The sequence below is a fragment of the Nannobrachium achirus genome (genome assembly GCF_963921795.1).
Source record: "Nannobrachium achirus genome assembly, chromosome: 1".
NCBI lineage: Eukaryota > Metazoa > Chordata > Actinopteri > Myctophiformes > Myctophidae > Nannobrachium > Nannobrachium achirus.
In genome coordinates this window covers 25,004,606-25,023,767 of record NC_137810.1, presented here as the reverse complement: position 1 = coordinate 25,023,767, position 19,162 = coordinate 25,004,606, and the positions used below count along the sequence as shown (strand labels likewise).

Here is a 19,162-nt window from a genome sequence, read left to right as displayed (position 1 = left end):
AGTGCAGAGACAGTGGGAGACACGGGGAGACATCTGCCTGCAGCGCCGGGGGAAGCTCCGGGAGGGGATTCCGCCCACCACTTCCAGCCTGCTACGGAGCAGCTCACAGCAGGGGAGCTACCGGCAGACTGCCTGAATCCTGGATGGCTGGCTGGGCCACGCAACGCCAACGCAACACACTTTTAGATGTGCACACAAACAAAAACACACATGCAGGCACGCACAGCGCGCGCGCACACACACACACACACACACACACACACACACACACACACACACACACACACACACACACACGCACACACGCACACACACACACACACACACACACACACACACAGTGAAGTGTGTACTCACAGCAGGGATCATGAGAACAAAACAGTGGAGATTGGAGTGTAGCTTGGCTGCTGGCGGCTAACCAGGGAATGTCATAACACCAGAGAGCTGATATTAACACATAGACAACAATTCCATCCTCAAGTTGTTTACAGCTTTTATCTTTCTTAAAGCCCCGCTATACTTAGTTGCGCACTCAGCGCCGTGTGCCTAAAAATAGCCTATCTACAAGCTCACATCGTGGCGCAGAGCAATGCCTAGGGAGCTTGTAGATCTTCTATTTTAGGTGCGTGTCACGTCAACCAAGTATAAATCAGGCATATGGAGGTGGTAGTTGGGGCAGCCTCTCACAACAACACCTCTGAGTCAACCTTCAACTCTGAGAGTTGCACATGGGTTAGCCTCGCCTGCCTCGGGATCCAGGCATTTCAAAGAGAAAAGCCTGGGATAGCGCCCCTGTAACTGTGGCTGACGACATTTTAATCGTATATAAAATATATGTAGCCTTTCAGATAATCTTATTTTACATCAGTATTGTTCACGTGAACTGGTTTGTTTAGGCTTATCCATTATAATTATAAAATCGCTATGATTTATCACTCGTTTTCCACCGCGGATCACTTCCTCTTCCTCATTTACTCAAAGCGCACAGCAGCAGGAGTCACGTCCCCCTCCGTGTCGTTTCGAGACGCCGGAGGAGCCGCTGAGATCTGCGGGGCGCATAGAATGTCCGTGTTAGGTTAGACTATACGTGGATGAATACATTTACACAAAGCTTTTGGAGTGTATGGAGACAGCATGCAGGTTCAGTCTGCAATGACTTTCTCAGATAAAAAAGTTGCGTCTTTTTCAAGCTACTAAGAAATTAGGAGAGAGACATTTGCAAGAGTTGGTCATTAAAGAATAATTACAGACAAATATCTTGAAAACATGCAGTATCCTATAGACAATACGGAGAACCCATTAAGATGCGTGATAAATGGCTTCTAATCGTGTTGTAGCTAACAGGAAAATTAGCCCTATACTGATCAATTAGCCTAATGGATGCATTAACTTATATATTTTGATTGTCAATTATAACCACAATCCCAAATGATGCATTACTGCTTATAATGGCCTTTTAACGAGGCTAGATATTCATTTGCCTTGACTTGTCAGTTGCTAAAAGCACCGGTCTCATAAATTCTGCAGGCAGTGGAGGAACACAATCACAGACAATGCAATTAAAATTAATTCCTTTATAACTACAAATATTGCTAAATATCAGCATTTGGGTTTTGTGATGAAGCCAAAATGAAATTGTTTCTCGACAATCATAAAGAAAATAATTTGTGTTGTTGATATTGCATAATGTGCATGTGCATGCACGACTACGCTGGCATCTGCCATTAGATAGAATTGGTGGTGTGGTATTGCAGTGCTTTATCATGTCCGGTTTCACTGACGCCTGATTATGGATCCCACTGGAGAAGATGGATGGAAATGGTATATAGCGCTTGTTTTCACCAGCGTCGGCAGGTTATCATTTCACCAGGTTAGCATTCACCAGCGTTAGTTTTACCGAGGTTAAGGTTAGGGTTAGGGTTAGAGTTAGGGTTAGGGTTAAGGTTAAAGGGCCACTTCACCTCTGGGACAACCCTATCTTATTTTATTGTTGTTTGGGACACGATCAACACAATCCTGAGTTATTTTTTGTGTTCAATCTGTTTTTTGAGATATTTTAGTATTTCAGCATGTACTAGTGATGTGTTTTGCATCATATGATGCAAAACGCATCACTAGCAGTGGGATCCATAATCACGCTTCACTGACAACTAAACGCACTAAACTGGTTGTTCTCCACACAGGGACTGGGGACCCCCAGGGGTCCATTGAGGGGGTTTCAGGGGTTCCCCAGCGAAATGACTGGTAACCAAATGGACACTTAACCCTTAAGTGCTGTTCGGGTCATTTTGACCCGTTTTACATTTTCATTTGAAAAAAAAAGGTAGAAGTTAAAAATGTTTCCACCTGAAACTCACTGGCCTTAAAGATTCTTCTGAGATGAACATGTAAAAAAAATATTTTTGCACTACACCCATGCTACACCCCCCTCATATTTTTTGAACCTTAAGTGCTGTTCGGGTCATTTTGACCCGGAAGCACAGAAATACAGTATTATGCCAAAACACAGACACACAGTCACCCCCACTTCTAACATCCCCCTTCCGAAGCCCCATTCCGAACCCTCCCCCCCTTCCTATAAGCATGAGCAATATTGCCCAGTATTAAATGAAGTAGTTTTTTTTACATGGATTTCAGCTAAATCAGTAAAAACGCCTAGCTCTTTCAGTGTTTAATGTGATAGAGCAAAGCAGAAATGCAAACATTTACCAAATATATCATATGAATTGTTTGGTATTGAGTCATTGAGTATTGAGTGTTGTTTTTTTTAAACCAAATATCCACCGGGTCAAAATGACCCGAACAGAACGAAGGTGTAGTGAATCTGAACAGAACTTAAGGGTTAAGGGGTCTGTAACTCTGAGAGTGTACTACCATTTGTGTTCCATTTGTATCACATGGGGCCTAATGCATACAGTACCATCACTGTCGGGTGGAAACCTTATTATGTCCAAAACCGTTACGTTTTCATTATTAAGAAGACCCACTCCGTGAATTTCAGCCCCTAAAGCCTTCTGTATTATGTTTTCTATGATTCTGGCCGGGGACCGGATTTCTCAGCAAAATTACGTCATCACAACACTACCGGCCAATCACAACGCGGATCATACACTGCCGGCCAATCACCGCGCATCTTGCTGACTTCTCAGGAAGTAGTTTGCCTCAACATAACAACAGCATTTACTCTGGTGAAGGAGTCCATATCTCCTGAATGCCTGGACGCACGGGAACCAGGGACCCCTCTAAAGATGCATCTTGGCGAGGAGCAGGCAGACGTGGTGGTCTGAGGCCCGGTCCGCGGCGAAAAAAAGCAGACGCGACCGCGGTTTGCTATACCGCTACTGACCACTAGTTGAGTAACTTACACAGTATAGCTTTAAGTAGAGCATTCATTTACGGAAAGAAGAAAAAAACATAAGAATCTGAAACATGGAGATACAATGTTTCTGTCCAACAACAACAATATAAAACCGGGGGCTCCTCGAATTTAAAACGTTTGAGGATCAGTTGCAGTAAAATACGTAGGGGGCTAATGATACACCATGATACACAACAGAAGAACGGGGCGAGGTGGTGGGTGGATCATTGAAGTCCTTCTCCAGTTTGTTGTCAGACCTTTTTGTACTGTCACAACAAAAACAAACACTAGAAAGCAGTCATGATTCTTCTCGGCGGTAAAACCACTGCTATTAACTTGTGAGTGGCTCTTTGGTGTGTTGCTGAGGCGCTATGACTAAGACCTTATTGGCTTCCTGAGGAGGAGCAGTTTGCCTGATGTGTGAGATGAGGGGAAATGAGAGTGTTTCCAGTGGGGGTCCTGCCTGCTGGCCTCCCATGTGCAATAGTGGCTCACTAATCACTCGCACACGCGCACATGCACGCGCACACGCACACACACACACACACACACACACACACACACACACACACACACACACACACACACACACACACACACATACCGGTATATATAGACACACACATTACATGCATGTAAATCGAAATTATATATGCACAAAGAAGACACTAAACTGTGAAAAGAACACGCTCATTTATATTCATGTGCTTTACAGCAGAGCACTCAGCAAGGTGCACATTCACAGGCGAATACACCTACAACACTATTCCAATGGCATATGTTCTTTCACTATCTCCTTCTTCCTGTGGTATGTGACGAGGCCCACACTGCCCACATGAAAGCATCTCTGAAATCAATTCCTCCTACCGTCAAGCAAGGCTTGAATAGACTGCAGAGGCTTTCATCTGCACGTTGGCTACCGAATGGAACACAGCAGTAAGAGGCATCCATCTGACTACTGTACACAGTTCCATCCTGACTGTAAACTCTCTGTAACTCACAGAGTTATGAATTAGGGATGGGACGATGTGAAAATGTCATGCCACGATTATTGTGACAAAAGAAATCGCTATTTACGATATTATCGCAATACTAAAAATCCATTATCTGGGGCGGAACAACAAAGACATTTGATAGAGTGGAAAAAAAAGACTGTATCAAGTATGTATATTATAAGTACCTTTTACCAATTATAGAGGGTTTAAGTGGTACCGGATATGCAGCTCTGCAAATAAAAGGTGAACTGATCCCAGTGCATGACAATATCACGATAAATCAAATCTCTACTATATGATTATCGTGAGTATTTTGTATCACGATAAAAGATAATATCGCTTATCGTCCCATCCCTATTATAAATGGACACATTAACATTGAGGATTTCACTATGTGCTTTATGTGCTCGCTGGGCTATTACCAGTAAAACAACGGAATTTAACAAAATTGAACGGGATCTGGCTGTTAAACATGGCAGTAGCCGGATTTGGACTCTGATCCGGCTCCTGCCTCACCAAGACCATGTGCTGGCTGAACTACCACGCACTACCAGGATTATAACTTTTGAATGTTTGGTTTCTACATTTCTTTTGTGCAAATGTGGATTGTGCCAACACACGTCTTACTTAGACATCTGCTAGCCGCAAGTCTTTTTTTATATTTTTTTTGATTGAATACTTTATTAGTAGTTCGCATAGGAAAAGTACAGTTCAGATACAAGGTCTACTAATTAAAGCCCAGATTTAAACCCAGGAAAGCACTATGGCTTGTTACTTGCGCCAGCAGAGCGTGCAAGTACTGCGGCTGGGTATGTATGTCGATGTCCTTCTTTGTTGAAGCCTGTAGCCCAATCAGGGACCAGCATTTCTGGCAAAGTCATCATTAACAGCCACTGAGGGACCAGCATTCCTGGTGATGCCAGTGGTGATGTCACTGGCAGTGGTGATGCCAGTGGTGAGTGCACCTCATGGCGCGCTCTGCTGGCGCACAAGTACTTGTGCACACCGCGCAAGTTGGCACCTCGACAGAGTACTCAATTCATCGAGAGTTAGTGTTAGTCTTAGTCCGATTTTTATGCCATGCCTATGTTGTCTGTGTATCTGTATGTCTGTTTGTCTGGAGCTAAATGTCACGAACCGCCAGACTGATCAGCCCGAAATTTGTATTACTAGAAGTTTGCGGCCCTTTGGGCCGCAAAAGTCTAGAGTTCAGGCCGCTGCGCGGCCTTCACCGCCATGTTGCGGCAGTGTGGTGTGTGTAATGGCCAAATATGGGTAATTATTTTTTTGAAAAAAAAACGTTTTTTGAGAAAAAAAACGTTTTTTGAGAAAAAAAACGTTTTTTGAGAAAAGATTTTTTTTGAAAAAAAACGCTTGCGCACACACACGCACGCACGCACGCACGCACGCACGCACGCACACACACACACACACACACACACCCCTCTGATACTCTACTCTGCTCAGCTCCTCTCCACCCTCCCTCCCCCTCCCTCCCTCTGTAACTTGATACCCTGATGATCATTTTGACGTTTCAGCACTGGCCAGAATGTGCAGAATACTATGTCAGGACTGGCTGCTCTGCGTGAGGCGAGATGTTGTTAAATTGAAATAAATGCGGTTCAAAGAGTGGCATGTTTAAAATGTGGACAGTTGTAAATTTTCACGTTTGTTCGACGTGGTGGCTATGTTTGTGAGAGGTGTTTGTGAGAATATGTAGCTAAACATTCTGGTTTAGGTTTGCCACCAATTGCTCCAGTATAGATGCTTGATTGCTTAGCTGGGTTGACAATGGACAGATAAATAATGTAGAACAGGAGGGGTGGAGAGGGGGGAGCAGAGGCAAGGAGAGGAGTAGACTGTACGGGGATCCCGTTGGGTCAGCCTTTTTAAATATAGCCACATTTCAAGACATTTTTCGTTACGAGTAAAGAAAGCAAACAATGCAAATTGTCAAAAGACATGCATCACGCTCGCTTCCCGTTCTCTTCCCTGTTCTGAAGTTTTGCCCCGATTGCTCCTTCAGCGACGTGAGGTGACACTATACTCTGAGGGCCGGTACAACATGCCCCCTGACGGGTAGCACTCACTGTCACCAGCTTCAAGTCCAGCTTCAGTCACCTTACACAGGGGTTCAGTGTGATGCTTACATGGTGGAGTTTGCAAGAAGATAAGCCAACACGAGGCTAGCAACATACCGTAATTCGAGCCACAGCGCATATCTTGTAACGTGTATTGAGCCAGTTTGAATAACTAAATCCATAAACAGTGCCACATCCCCCGCACATATCTACTGTACTGTAGCTCCCTCTCCCACTCACTCATTCAACACATCTTTCCTCTGGGGTTGCCAAGGTAGCAGCCACTGTAAAAGTCAGGAGGCTCCCACTCTCAGTTCCCAAGGCCCTGCTTCCACCACCAACACATACTGCACATGCACACGGACGCACGAACGCACACGCACACACACGCGCGCACACACACACACACACACACACACACACACACACACACACACACACACACACACACACACACACACACACACACACACACACACACACACATAGACACACACACAATCCTGCACTAATACAAAGACACACAGGGCAGCGCAAATATATGCAAGCATGGGGAAACATACTTACATACTGTACATAAACATACATGTCACACACATACCACCCCCTCATGGCGGCCACCTGGGCCTTGGGGCCAGCTGACTGGAGCCTGCAATGAGTGGGCTGACTGAGAGATGGAGGCAAGCTGACAGACGCTGGCCCCTCTGTGAATCTAGGACAGCCCTGTTACATCAGTCCTCCTGATGTCTGGTGGCGTCTATACCCCCCCCCCCCCCCTAGTCCTGACAGCACAGGATGTCAGCAAGCCCCTACAGGCCTGCAGACTGGACAAGGGGACTATCTGTGGAACCTCTAACCCAGGTATGGAGCACTTAAAGTGACATTCAGATTGTGTATCTGAGGCTGACGAAGGGGACCTTCACAGTCTCTATGTCCCAAGTAAATGGCAGAGTGGGGGTGACGGGACGTAAGTCTGAGGTGGTGGGATTAGAAGAGCCTTGGAGGGGACATGTTCTACAAAGCTAAATTCATCCATCCATCCATCCATCCATCTTCAACCGCTTATCCGGAATCGGTCGTGGGTAGGGATGGAGCTCGTTAATTTTTATTGATAATGAGCACCTTATTGATCCTGCTTATTGAGCCGGGCTTTTATCGAGGCCACTATTGAGCGTTTACTAATATCTTCTGGAAAGATATGAGATGACAAATTCAGAACATCTTTTTTTATGACTGTGAGTTTGTTGCTGACCACCATCTATGAAGATGACAATTGACAAAAGTAACACATATTACTAATAACTAGGGCTGGGACTTTAACTGATTAATTGCAATTAATTAATTACAGAAAATGTACGCGATTAAAAAGATTAACGCATTTTAATCGCACTTAGTTTTTGCACCACAGAACCGGGCATACCGATCATAGCGATGCACCAACCAAGAAGAGACAACAAACGCAAAGGGAGAAGTAGCCGATCAGAGCGCTTTGCTTGGCCCAGTGGATGCGAAATTTAGATTTAAAAAACTCACTTGTTGATTCACTCGTACAACAAAATGTGTTTTACTTGAAAAAAATGCTTCTCAGGTCAAATATGTATATGCGATTAAACATGCGATTAATTTCGATTAATTAATTACAAAGCCTCTGATTAATTAGATAATTCTTTTTAATCGAGTCCCAGCCCTACTAATAACACAATAACACAATCATTCATTAGAAGAAACTCCACATATTATGGATAGTACTGTAATAATAATAACAAGCTTGATGAGCCCAAAGCTTATTGATACCGGGTACTCAATAAATCTGTTATCGGGTTATCGAGCTACCCTTGTTTAGGGCTCCATCCCTAGTCGCAGGGCTGGTGTTAATTTTAATGTAATCGTCATAGTGATGTGGCTGTGGTTTGTTTATGGTTGAGAATGACGTCGGAGGTCCACATGCCGCACTCCCATAAGCCAATTTTGTGAAAAAAGTGTGAAAATGGATACAGGATTTCACTCCGCAGAGGGAAGGAGGAAGATAGGAGAGAGACATTCTACTTAGACATTGATGTGCATGATACGCCTGCGGGTATCTGGACTTCAGCAGCAGGTATCTGGACTTAATACCTGGCTTTGGCAATGTCAAGAACCTCCCCACACACACACACACACACACACACACACACACACACACACACACACACACACACACACACACACACACACACACACACACACACACACACACACACACACACACACACACACACACACACACACACACACACACACACACTGTTGATGCTATCTTCAGCCTTCAGCCATTTCAGGTCTCACATTAAAGCAGCCTGTATCTGGTACATAAAAATTGTACCCACTGCACTGAGGATTTAAAGCGCGCAATGCATAATGGTTTCAAATCCCACGGAAGAACATTGTGTGATGCATGCATGCTGTAGGGGGTTTGAAAGGTGAAAATGGACCCTATGGTACGTCAGGAGACAGTAGGCTAACGGCACATTCAGTTCCCATCACTCTTGTAATGATGTGCGAAACAGCTCGGCTTGCATTCTTAAACACAGAGAGACTCAGCCCTGCTCCTGAGAACATTCTCAATGCATATTTCAGTAGCAACAGAAACGTAGGTAAACTCAGGTTTGTGTGGTGAATATTTGATCTGCTCCCCGGGTTAGACAGTGTGTGTGTGTGTGTGTGTGTGTGTGTGTGTGTGTGTGTGTGTGTGTGTGTGTGTGTGTGTGTGTGTGTGTGTGTGTGTGTGTGTGTGTGAGTATGTGAGTGCGCAAGCTATATGTAATAGGGGGAGGGGCACGCGAAATGGATCAAAAATGAAAGCCATTTGAGGTACGCTCGCTGCCTGATGTGCTGGTATTTGCGTGTGAAGTGAGCTGAGTCGAGCCGAGCCAACCTGAGATGGGAGTGGGGGTTTCAAAGCAGACATTCATATCATTGCAGTCAGGTGGAAACCTTGGACTGTATGTCCAAAACATTACATTTTCAGTAATGGAAAAAAAGAACCTGCCAACATTGTTATTATTTAGTCATAAGCTCTTGTTAAAGGAGAATTCCATACTACCATTTTCACAATCTGATGTTATAATATCCCAGCATGAGTGGATTTTCCCCCCGTCATCCCGAGTCCACAGCAGATCCGATCGCAAGTAGTGGGATAGATCGGTAAATCACTTATTTGATTATCTCTCATTTCTTTCCTTTTTTTTTATACCGTTGCGATCGTATTCGTTCTGGGATATTATAACACGATTAAGGTAAGAAAATCCTAGTCTGGATTTTTCCTTTAATACTTTTCATTGCTTATGTATTTATAAAAGCCACAGAAAGACGTAACTTATTTTTGTACAGAGACAGGAAACACTGAGGAGGGGGGGAGTGACATGCAACAAATGGACCTGGCCAGCTGGGAATCAAACCGAGGACTCGCAGCCAGTAGTCCATGTGGTGTGATCTTATTATAGTAGTTAGGACACTGTCATATGAAATAGGGCGGGCATTCATTAATAAAAAAACAAAGGCAAAGAAAGAAAAATATGGAGATACAATTTCAATTAATCTCAATTCACCCTTTGTCAAGTCCCGCCCATTGTCCTGCCCCTCTCCACACCCATTGGTTGCTATGTCTTGGTGGGACATTCAGTGGGAAATTCCATCCACTGCCATGTTAATTCAGTTGCTTCATATTGTTATTCTGTGTGCTCAATTCTAATTTCAAACTTTGTTTCAGTCAATTGGAGCTGCTCAGTGGCAGCATAGTGAATCAGCATGTTTTTAAATGTTTTTATTTCTCCAAATATTATGTTTTAGCTAATTCAACATAAAAAAGGCGGAACCAGGTCGGGACAAGGCAGATAGAGCCTGCTGGTTGGTCAGTCAGGGACCAACAAGGAGGCTAACAAAGGGTGCATTCAAAGGAGTTTAATTGGCATGAGAAAACATACGTTTACAACAAAGGTCTCTGCCTGAAAGCGACGATATGTTACAGTTAGCTGCTGACTGTCAGGCGGTTTTTCTGGCATTGACTCCTCTGTCTGTCAGGGGCTTAGCCTTAGACCAGGGGTGGGCAACTTTGATGATGGCGAGGGCCACTATATTTCCATCTTCACTCCAGAGGGCCTCAATGCATATTGCTACAGCCTACTTTGTCATTCTAGTCTCATACAAAAGAAGCAAAAATAGCAGATCTACAAGCTCAAAACGCATTGCAGCGCGATGCGTTTTGAGCTTGTAGATCGGCTATTTTTGCTTCTTTTGAATTGGAATCCTGGATTATTTTTTTGTTATTTTTTAATAGGAATCCTGAAATATAACATTTTGCTTTAATTTCAAACGCTTTTAGTTATATACTCATGTTAACTTTATGAACCTAAATACAAAAACAATGGACATAAGAAAATACATTTTAATACTACTATACTAGTCATTAAGCTACTAATATAGACTGACAGAATTAAAGCAGATCATGGTTGTAATTGTAACAGCTGAAACATTAATAATATCAGTATTCTGTGCGGGCCGCATTAAGTGAAGGTGGGGGCCGCATGTGGCCCCCGGGCCGCCAGTTGCCCATGTATGCCTTAGACAGAGAGGTGTGCTGGCCCTGACTCCTCCGCAGCTCACATAACAGCCCATGTGTTGTTCAACATCTGCTTGGCTTGCTACATTGTCACCACGATGTGCATCAGATCCCCTGATTCCATGAGTAAAACCAACGCACGGATGGTGACGCGAGGAATGCTAAAGATGGGGATGTGTATCATCGTTTCATGCCAACACAAAGGAAAATAAAAAAAGGGTGATGTGTAAGAAGTGTGGTGTGCTATCAGTATGTATGAGGTGCTGCTGCCTGAGGCAGGAGGTATCATCACAGACACCCAAAGTAGGGCATAGACCCACAGCCACACTGGTAAACAACTGTCTCCCAAATACGCATGAAAAATGACCTCTTCTGTCTATCTCGCCCCAAATGTGGATGCTTTGCTATTGGCTACAGTAATTATTGGGCCAGCGGAGAATGCAAAGGAATGATTGTTTCTCGGAATATGAAATTCCTTTTTGTATCAAGATGCTAAAAACCACAGACGCAATCATTTCTTGTTGCCGCATGAAAACGCCATTTTCTTCTCTGCCATGTCATTATGAAAACAAATGCATTCATTTATCCAGCAGGAATGCAGCTGATGCTGAAAAATGATCCTGAAAAATGACTAACTGACAAGGATCAGTCAATTCCATTTCTGCCTCTGCCTCTGTGTGCGTGCGTGCGTGTGCGTGCGTGTGTGTGTGTGTGTGTGTGTGTGTGTGTGTGTGTGTGTGTGTGTGTGTGTGTGTGTGTGTGCGTGCGTGCGTGTGTGCGCGTGTGCGCGTGTGTGTGCACGTATGCGTGGGGGGAGTGGATGCATGGACTGATGGCCAGAAGCTATAGCACTTTAATGTATTCCATTAAAAGTTTGCATTCAGTATGTTGCTTGGTTCACAAGAAATTTCCCAAGCTCTCCCCAAGGGTCTGTGTTTATTTGTGTTATTAGCATCTGAGTGAGGAGCGCTTGCTTCTACTCTGGCTAGAGATGTGAGCTTTTAGACCGTCATGTTTGAGCTTTAATAGATGTTTTGCCTCCTTTAAAATGAATGAAATTAAAATAAACACTAAGCCAGACTGGTGGAACCATCTGTGGTGCTCAGTGCCTCTAAGGAATCCTAACCTTGAAATAAAGAAATACTAAACCTTCTCCCGGCCATGTGTGCAGGGAGACCAAAATGTAAACGCCACAACGTCAAACGAACACACTAACAGTACACTGAACAACAAAACAGCTTTTCTGCCCGGCATTGCCCTTGCATCTTGCATCTGTGGCTGAGAGGAGGATTCTGGCAAGCAGGATACCCGCAGGTGGGGGTACAAGTGTGTGTGGGCTACAGCTAGGTGCGTGTAAGCTGGCCTTAAATAAAAGATTAACCTGGAAGTCCCTGGTGTGTTATGAGTTGGCCATGTAGGCAGCCAGGCAGTCATGGAGACAGGCATGCACGGAGGCAGGCAGGCGGGCGGGTGTGTGGGGAGCAGGGGAGACACTCAGAGGTGGCTTTTCATCCGGCTGAAGTCAACCGGGGTGACAGACGAAGCTGGAGTGCCAGTGCCCGCCCGTGCTCGCCAAGGCCTCGCGCCACACTGGCGTCATCAGAGCTGACAGGAGCAGGTCCACAGGAAGAAGGCAGGAAGCTGAGGACCTGCCTGTCTTTCTCCTATACCTCTGCTGAGGCTCAGGTGTTCACACCTTGTCAACACACATTCTCAGGTTATATGGAATGTGCGCGGCTGCGCGCACACGCACTCACACACACACATAGCTCTGGTCCAGAGGTATCAGCCGGCTCAGATACAGAACCAGGAATTCCACTGCCCTGCGAGGGCTTGACTTCAGTAAAAATAAACAAAACTACTTCGCTACTCACCTAAACAAAGGCAGTTTTGCGTTGTTGAAAGTCTATTCTCCCCAGTGGGAAACCTCTCAGCACCCCACCTTCTCTGTAAAATGCACTTTTTGAGCAGAAAATAAAACATGTCCGCCAGACGGAAATTATTTTGTTTTACTCCACAGTGCCCCCTAAAGATCTTGTCAATATATATTACCATTGACCATAATCTGATGCTGTTGCTGAGAGGTTTCCCACCAGGGAGAATAGACTTTCAACAACGCAAACCTTTGTTTATGTGAGTAGCAAAGTAGTTTTGTTTTATTTTTTACTGAAGTCAAGCCCTCGCAGGGCAGTGGAATTACTGGTCCAGTGGTCCTGTATCTGAGCCGGCTTCCTGGCAGTGAGTTAGAGAGGCTTGGTAACGCTCTGAACCAGGGCTAGCACACGCACGCACGCACGCACGCACGCACGCACACAGAACACACACACACAGAACACACAAATACACATACTGTAATGTACAGTGCCGTACTTGCTCAATACTACGTGCAAAATGTCTTATCCAGACTTGTCTTTAGTGAACATAATTGCGGTGGTTGGTGGTGGTCTCCCTGCTATGTGTCTGTGTTCGCATAATGTAAACCAAAATATTTGTACTTCCTGAAGCTCATTGCAGAGTACTTTTAACAGGGAGACGAAACCACTGCACGCTGACACACACCAAGGGTGTAGAAATGACGCAAACGGAGAACATGCACGGCACTTTGCACGCGCGTGCATCGTCCTCCAAAAACAGGTAAAAACACCTGGCACGGAACTAGAAAAAAAGATAAGAAGGAGATCTCTGTATTTAGCAGTCAAAGTGTAATTAAGTTAAATCAGTAGTTGAAATGTTATCTCGTACATGAGACCCAGGTTCAAATCCAGGGGAGCCTCTTTAAGGGCCGTGTCCACTGAAAGTGTTTTGGAGTGAAAGAGCACTTTGTAGATCGTGTCCAGAGCACTACACATGCACCGAGCGAGATGCCTCTGCTAAATGATTGCAATGCGGGTGTCTCTCCAAGCGAAAGAAGGGGGCTCCCAACTCCCTTTGGGTGCTCCAAACTTTATTTATACTTACAGCAGCATAAACAACGTTTTGACCTTGAAGTCTTCTTCAGATTCTTCAAGTTTGGAACATATAAACTGAGTTGCGAGCGCCCTTCTTTTGTTTTATGATCCAGATGCTTTTGCAGTGTGGCTCAGTCAGTACCAAAGACGGAGGATGTGCGTTATTGTTTGGCTTTGATTGTGTCTCTCCAATCCTCTGAATAGAAAAGTGATATTGATGATCAGCACTTCAACCCGAAAGTTTAACATTTTTCAGCTTGAGGTGCCCAGAGCCCACCAAAGAAAGCTGGACGTCGAGAGCGCTGAAACACAATGCTCTGCTCTACAGAATAGGAAAAGGAACGCACCATTGCGCAGGCAGCTAAAAACTGTTCTGTGGTCACACCCCGTTAAAGGACAACTTTGTTCAGAGTTCATATTTTGGATTGTAATTAGAGAAAAGAAAAGATGAGTGTTAAAATGTTTTCATTTAATGCTAGCTTTCTATTGTTTTGGCGATTTTGATTTCAGTGAGTAGGGGCATGCATACAAGTGGCTAAACATGTATTTTTAGACACAAAAAGACAGCGATTTCTTTATTACTATTTACAGTAACACCACTAGCCCCCATAAGTGACATCTGCCCATGAAAGATTGCATGGGCTTATTGTGTCTAAAAATACATATTTAGCCACTTGTACGCATGCCCCCACCCACTAAAATCGCTTAAACGATAGAAAGCAGTAACTGAAAACATTTTAACACTCATCTTTTCTTTTCTCTAATTACAATCTAAAATATGAACCCTTGTTGTAAAAAAACAAAGTTGTCCTTTAAGCTGCTATAACAACAGTGGGGAAAAGATTACCCCTGTCACAAAATACAATGCTTCCACCACACCACATCAATGAATTGAATATAATACTGTATATTCATTGATGCAGGTGATCTTTTTTTGCGTATACTGTGTATACAATAGGGCTGTAATCTAGCGCTGTTTTAGGGATTCGAACTTCGGGGGGATTTTCCGAACGAACCATCGAACCTTCGAGCTGAACTGGTCTCGATGTAACAACCCCAGAAATCGCATTATAGATCCTTTAGGGGGTTGCAATGAAATCCATCTTTGCTCATGATTAGGAGAAAGGCTGTTTAATCTTTGGGTGCATGGATGGGTGTTCGCTGTTCAGAGCACACACGTCTGTCTCTGCCCAGCTCGGCTGCTCTCACTCTACTGTCATCAAGCGTGTGTCAGCGAGGCTGATTCGCCACCCGGTTCGCGGCCCCAAATAGGAGCGCAATTGGAGCGGAGGACGGTCCTTGATCGCTCCAAGCTGTTCTGGTGCATTTTATAACTACTATAAAGCCCTTTGCACACAGGCGCGTTTAACCGCACGGATAAAACGGACAATATAATTTTTTGAAAAGAAAACAATGATTCTCTACGACCTCATGCACACCGGCTCCGAATTAGCCGTGCGACGAGTGGCTGCCGCCGTGCGTTTTTTTCTCGATCGAAACCAGTTCGATTCGTGCGTCTTGTCGCATGCGGTAAAAAACTCATCACTCCTTTTATGACTCCTTTTGGGATCCGCAGCGCCGATTCTGCACAGCCTTGCACACCAAATCCAATGCGTTTTATTCATGCAGCAAACGAAAAAAACGCAACTGTCCTGTGTTCAAAGGGCTTAACGGTCACCATTAACTGTTAGTGTTTACCGGTAGGCCTAACTTATTTCGTATTTGGCTATCTCTACTATTGTGATATTCTGAATAGGCCTATCACATTCTGATAATTATTTTTTCGTGTAAAAAATAATAATAAAAAAAAAAAAAAAAACCTGAACCCATTAATTTCGAACTTCGATTGCCAACGTAACGAACGAACGTTCGAATCTCCGAAGGTTCGCTTGCAGCCCTAGTATACAATCTTTAACCATATGGCCCCCAGCTCCCACAGCATGCCCGGCAGGAATCGTACCCAGGACCTTCTAGCTGTTAGGCGAAAGCGCTACCGACTCCGCCACCATTCCCCCTGTAGACATTTTTCGAAAGGGTTTCAAGTCCAAAATATACAATAATTTCTTCAATAATCACTGAAAGATCATCCTAGTTCCCAGATATTAATACAGTAAAATCCTCAGGGTCAATTCATCCATTTGTAACTCTGAAAGTGTACAAATGTAACTAAATGGACAAATCCACATCCATCTGGTTACATTTGTACACGCTCAGAATCAAATTAAGACTGAGCTTTTTGAGAGTTGCTAACCACTCCTACATCTGGCTTTGTCTGTTTGTACGCATGTCCCACACTTGGCTCATTGGCCAAGCTTCACGGGGCTCTTAATGAAATGAACTGAAAAAGCACTGCTCACTTCACACAGGGTGTGATTTTTTTCCTACCGTGTCCGTGAACAAGACAAAATACCATGCTCCATCTTATCTTCACAATGTTCCTTGTCTTTACTTCCTCTTGCCAACATGGCTCGCTCGGTTAAAGATTTGGACGACTGCAAGCGACAGAGAGAGACCTCTCGGCGTTTTCCAACTCGGGGAGGTAGCGGTGCTTTGTTAGCCTAAAAGTTTGCACGAGGAAATTGCACCCATGGGAGAACAACGCAGGCGTATACACTGCGGGGGGAGACAGAGGCAGGGCAGGATTTATTTATAACTACTCTTTGAGTGGATGCTAAGTCATCAGAGAGACCTTGTAGCGCGGCGGAGCAGAGAAATACCCTAAATGGTGTCGGGAGTGAGCGAACAAATGCTTCTTTCTCCCCTCTCACTCTCTCTCTCCTACATTTAGGGCCCCATGGCAGGTTTGCAACGATTTGGTCTGTTTTTAAACTCTCTCCAAATATCCGCTGTTAGCTTGGTTCCTCTGCCTGGCTGTGAAATCACACTGGAGGGACAAAATTGGGCGAAGAGATAAAGATGATGATGGCAGTGGTGAGAGCATTTGTGTCCCTGTGGTTGGCGTGTGTATTTCTGTACACACACCGGCGCTCATTATCCTGGTAGGATGTGACTCTCAAGCCCCATTTTGAGGCCCATTATAGGGAAGGAGAAGGGATGGTCATACAGTATAGCTGTAGAAATAGACTTTGTACAGCAGAGCAGTATTGGAGTAGAATGGGTTCAGCATCTTTGGAATATAGCTCAAATTGCTGATGTTATTAGCACTTGGGTTATATTGAATCCATTGTTTGTTGTGTGTGTTTGTTACATTAACCCTGGCGTCCCTATTTGGGCATATCATTATAGGCGAAAATATTCCAAAAGTTTTATTTTTATTTTTTTCAGAATTAGTGAAAATGACAAGAACTACAAGCTCACACTATGCCACCATGCGACTTGTTGTAGATTCTTGAACGGTATTTCCACTGTTCGTCATATCATGACAAATTAGTATAGGGCATAAGTCGTTAATGGCAGCATATACGCGTACGTACAGCATGCAAGGCTTTGTAGTGTGCGACTGTGCGCGTGTGCGCCCGCCCGCTATCCCAGAAGGCCCGAGTGTTGTGGGGCGACTGCCCATCTGCCCGCTGCTCTCTTTAATGAGATTATCAGGAGAGGAGTGTCAGTAAGTAGGAGCTAAAATGAAAGCCGTTATGGGGCATTATCTGAGAGCGGCACCCCCTCATCCATCTGCTGTATGGCCACCCACACAGCCACTAGCCCCCTGACTAAGGCCACGATTAGCACAGAGAAGTGCTGCTTAATTCAGACACCTCTACAAAACATGTGGAGCTTTTCCTGCTGCAGTGATGATGAGCTGTAGTAGCGTTTCAGCACACGTTGGATGCTGGTGTTGGATTCTACTCCAGGCACTGAAACCTCGCATGCACTTCAGTCGTTTTCCTTTTTTCTTTTTTTGGAATGGCTCCAAATTGTATTTGACCCGGGGCGTGCATAAGCCTGCGCCAGCCCAGTCATACTCGATTTACCTCTTTGAACTTCTGTGTTATGTCTGTGAAAATATGTAAACATAACATTCTTGCATGTGTATATTTGTAGTAACATTTCATTCAGACTACAGGCTACAGACAAACTGCAGTCTGTGTGATAGTCAGCATACATCTGCTGTGCATGGACAATATGTACCACGGATTCAGAGACACAGACCATCCAGATACTTGTGGTCTACAGCTAACACACACATGACTCCAGGCCCCCCTAATGTGTACATGTTAGTAATTAGGACATTAATCATTTGTAACTTCTCACAGTTAAAAGGAAACTGAAGGGGAGCACACACTGGACGAGGGCGGCTGCGCAGCGTCGCGACGCGGTATCGACGCACGTGAAGTGCCGTGCGGTAACCCCAACTGGATGCGGCGCGCTGCCACACAGCACATCCATTTCCCCCGGTGGAGAGAACCATGGGAGAACATGTTCACCGCGTGGCAACGCTGAAAAAATAGAACAGCAGCGTATCGGCGTGGCAGACCCGCAGCTGCGCGCGTCTGACGCCGCCGGTGTGGGTTAGTTAATTGAAAATAATGGGGTCGTATGTTTTGACGCGCCGCTTCCGCGCCGCCTCCGCGTCCGTGCCGCCTCCGAGTCCGTGCCGCCTCCGCACCCGGTGTGTGTTCCCCATTTGCTGATTTTCAACCTAAATCCTGCAGTTCTGATAATAGTGTAATAGTGTGGCTATATCAGGTGTGTGGACATGTGAAATGATGTGTTTGATATCAGCATTTCACAACCTCAACTTTTTTGCCATACTGTATATTACTAGTGAGTCGCCCTAAGGGAGAGAAGCGACCTTGTGCTGAAACAACAAAGACTGACACAATATGTCCATACTGTATATGGGCATTTCCAGATATGGGCTTAATATTGATGACATCAGGGATCTCCATATATGGGCATAAAAGGGACAAGGACATAATTAATTTGCAAGTGTGGTTGTCGTGACGCGAGTCGCACTTGCAAATGAATTCTGTCTTGGCCATATATGGAGTGTGACATGAGGCGCGACTGCCCGACGCACATGAGCTGCAGGCTTCCTTAGTAAATGTGACACAGTAAATGTTATTGATCGTCTCACTTCGGAAGAATGAGTTATGCGGAAAATCGTCAAGGTTTCTCTTTAACCCATTCAGGCCGGGAACACATTTTGCTGTTTGGGAGGGGCTTACAGTACATGTACAGTATGTAGCAACATATTTGTTTTGTAGGCCTATTAAATTAAA

At 44.7% G+C, this 19,162-nt stretch overlaps 1 protein-coding gene across 7 annotated transcripts in view; it reads right to left on the bottom strand.

Annotated features, from left to right (window-relative positions):
* Positions 1–19,162, bottom strand: part of elavl4 (ELAV like neuron-specific RNA binding protein 4) — a gene marked incomplete at both ends in the record, with an annotated part of 102,306 nt that overhangs the window by 36,113 nt on the left and 47,031 nt on the right. The window lies entirely within an intron of this gene.